Genomic DNA, 3384 nt, shown 5'->3' on the forward strand with positions numbered 1-3384 from the left:
GAGACGTCAGGCCCTTTGTCAATCAGCAAGTTAACCAGAGAGGTTCTTTGCCCTTTAAGAAGGCTCGGTGTGGGAGTAGCAAGTCGCCCTCTCTTTATCATCACACCGTTGTTTGTGGATAAGACAAATTCAGAGGCTCCTCACACTATTATAAAAAAGCTGACCACTCCAATTTGTCCTTCTTTGCTAGGTGAGAGCTCTAATAAGTTGTATTCCCCCTGCCCTTTTTTCCTTTTTAAATATTGAGACAGCTTCTCACAAGCTTGCCTACATTGGCTTACACTTACTGCACAGCCCAAGTGGGCTTTGATCTTGTGATCCTCCTGCCTCAGCCTCCTATGTAACTGGGATAATGGGCCTGGATGAAGGCATCTAAATGACTAATGGACACTTGTGTGCACGCTGATGTAATGTGCACAAAGTGGCCCGTAGGACTGCCACCGTTGTGGCTTGCTGGCACATTGCAATGGACAAACCCACACACTGGAGGGGCTAAAATAAAGCTTGGCCCACGAGCCAATTTCTTTGAAAATGTCCTCCGGGAAGCTTTGGTGTGAATGCAGGCTGTGAGTCATATTCCGGATCAATACTCATCCCACCTCCTCAGCTATAAGGATCACCAGGGCAGCGAGTTAGAGTGCAGGTTCCTGACATCTCATTGAGATGGCCTCTCTTATGTAGCTGAAAGGTGTGGTTGTGTGTGGTTGTATGTGGGGGCGGGAGGGGGAGGACGGAGAGGGCGATTAAATTAGGGGTTTCAGCAGCCTTACATTAAGCACGTCTGTCAGTACCACTGTTTCCCAAGAGCACGCAACTCACTACATTTATCTGTCACCTTGGGTGACCCACGTAATAGTTCAGTGGTTTTCATAGTTGTTTTTATCACACCTGCCAGGTTGGCCAGAGAACAATTTTGTGTTAGGAAAATATACTGTTATTGAAAATTGATGGTGCTGTGTTGAAATAAATGTTTCTGCCCTTCCTGTGGGCATATTTTCTACACAAAATGTTTAACAATAAAGGTTACCCCAATAAAGAATAAAACTATTACCTCTACTCACTTTCAAGAAATAGTCCACCAAGAGTAAGAGCTTTACTCCCCGTAAAGCTAACAGCTCTTGGAATGAACCAAGTATACTTTTCATCACCTATATTGATCTTAGGAAAACATTAACACTATGTACTTATTTATATTTGATTTTAAACTTCTTTCTTTTTAAAATTTAAATTGTGCATGTGTGTTTATTTGTGTGTGTGTGTGTGTGTGTGTGTGTGTGTTTATTTGAATATCAGTACAGGTGCCCACAGAGGCCACATGAGCAGAGCCTGGAGCTGGAGTTACAGGCAGTTGTGTGATGTGTGCACTATTTTAGAGACATAACACAGAGCCTTGGGCATGGCAGGCAAGCATTTGGACACTGCTATTCCCAGCTCTTATTTTTATAAATCAGTGTTTCACGGTGCAGCTCCTGCTGGCCCCAGAATCATGACCCTCCAGCCTCAGCCTTCTAAGTGGAAGAGCATAGGCTGTCCAACACACTATGCTTAGCTGGGGCTTCTTGTGCTCTAAATAGTCATGTATTCATTTGAGAAATTTCTATGAGGCACCTGCTATAAACCAGGTGCAGTTCAAGACCCTGGGAATAGATTTAAAAAAAAAAAAATCTCTGTACCTACTTAGCTTCCAAGCAAATAAGAGGAACTGGATAGTGAATAATATCTCTGGTATGTTAAACAGTGATAAGGGGTTAAAGAGATAGGGGAGGAATGGCCCATAAAGAGGCCCTGAGGCCATCTGGAGAATGATGGGGTGTGGCTCCAGCTGATGCTGAGGCAGTCAGGAGAGAAGAGTGGCAGAGAACAAGGCTAGAAAGGCCGGTGGGTGAGGTTGGGCTGGGTGGGAGGCCTATTGTATTACTGAGGGGACTTTGGCTATTCTTCTGAGTGCCTAGAGAAAACCTGAGAGCCGTCTTTTACAGATACCCCAAATGTATAACGTTAAATGATATACATATAAGCTTTGTTATCTCCCACAGTCTCTGGGGTTCCAGACCTTGGGGTGTGGACCTTGAGGTGTGCTTGGGCTTGGAGATGGAAGCTTACCCAGAGTACTATGGTCTGCTCTAGTTGCTCACTGGAGCCCACAGCTTTTCTTCACAGGGGCTGCTGGAGTATTCTGACACGGTGCTGGCTTTGCACAGATAGACAGGTTCAGAGATAGACAGGTTCAGAGAATTGAGCATGTCCATTGTCCTTTGTGACCTAGCCCCTGAAGTCACACATGCTCAGTGCTTCCTTCTTCATCACACTGCTTTTCTCTGGTTCAGGGGGAGGAGAGATCACAGGCCGTCACAGACACCCAGAGGACATTGTCACCAAGGGCTCTTTGGAGGCTGACACCCAGGAGGGAAAAGGCAGAGACCGAAGGGACCAGTGTTCCTACACGGACACACGTGGAAGTAACCCAGCGCAGAAGCCAGGAAATAGCTTTGTCAGGGAGCCTGATGCACTGATGACATCACCAGGTGAGGTGACAGGCGGGCAGGACGGTGTGATGGAAGAGTCAGCACACATACTCCCCGGCCTTCCTGCTTCTCAGTGAGGTAGGAAACGCCATCCCAGGCCAAGAGTCAGGACCACCACAGAGGTGATAGAGTTTAACAAGTGTTTGTCTCAGTCAGTGATTAGTGATTAGTGTTCCAGGTGATTAGTGTTGGGATCCGTAAGCAGGCATCTCTACGGACAGCCCCAAGGGACCTGACAAACCGGTTACCAAGAAGACCACCCGCTCATCACCTGGAACCACCTGCGCATGCCTGGGTCACCTTTTAAGAGAACTCCTGGAGCCCCTCCCCCCTCTTTCTCTCCCGCCTCCTCTCACTGCGACCCCCTTTCCCTTCCCCTAATAAACCTCCCACGTGGAACCGGTCTCGTGGTATGATTTGGGAATCTGCCGTGTAACCTTCACAGCTGCACGTTTTCTAACAATTAGTGCTTATTGTCATCAACCTTGCTTAGTTACATCTTAAAGAAGAGAAAATTAAACCATCATCCTTTGCACCATTGTTCTATTATAAGAGGCACAGCTTGAGTTTTGTAAACTGAAAGAGAAGAAAAAGTATTTGTCTGTCTATCTATCTATTTATCTATCTAATTGTTGTTTTTTTTTTTTTTTTTCCTTCAGGGGCTTGTAATACTGATGGCACGGAAACTTCTAGCTCACACTTTGGTTTGTAGTTAGGTTACTTCATTAGAAACAGACAGCTTAGGCTGTGGCAATGGCTGGGTGGAATAAGCCCTTGCTGAGCAAGTGTGCGGACCAGGGATTGGAGCTTTAGACTTCATGTAGAAGGCTGCTGTAGTAATTGCCTGCACCTGGGAGGC

Source organism: Psammomys obesus, unplaced genomic scaffold, assembly GCF_907164565.1.
Source record: "Psammomys obesus unplaced genomic scaffold, mPsaObe1.curated_primary_1811, whole genome shotgun sequence".
In the NCBI taxonomy this organism is placed as follows: Eukaryota; Metazoa; Chordata; class Mammalia; order Rodentia; family Muridae; genus Psammomys; species Psammomys obesus.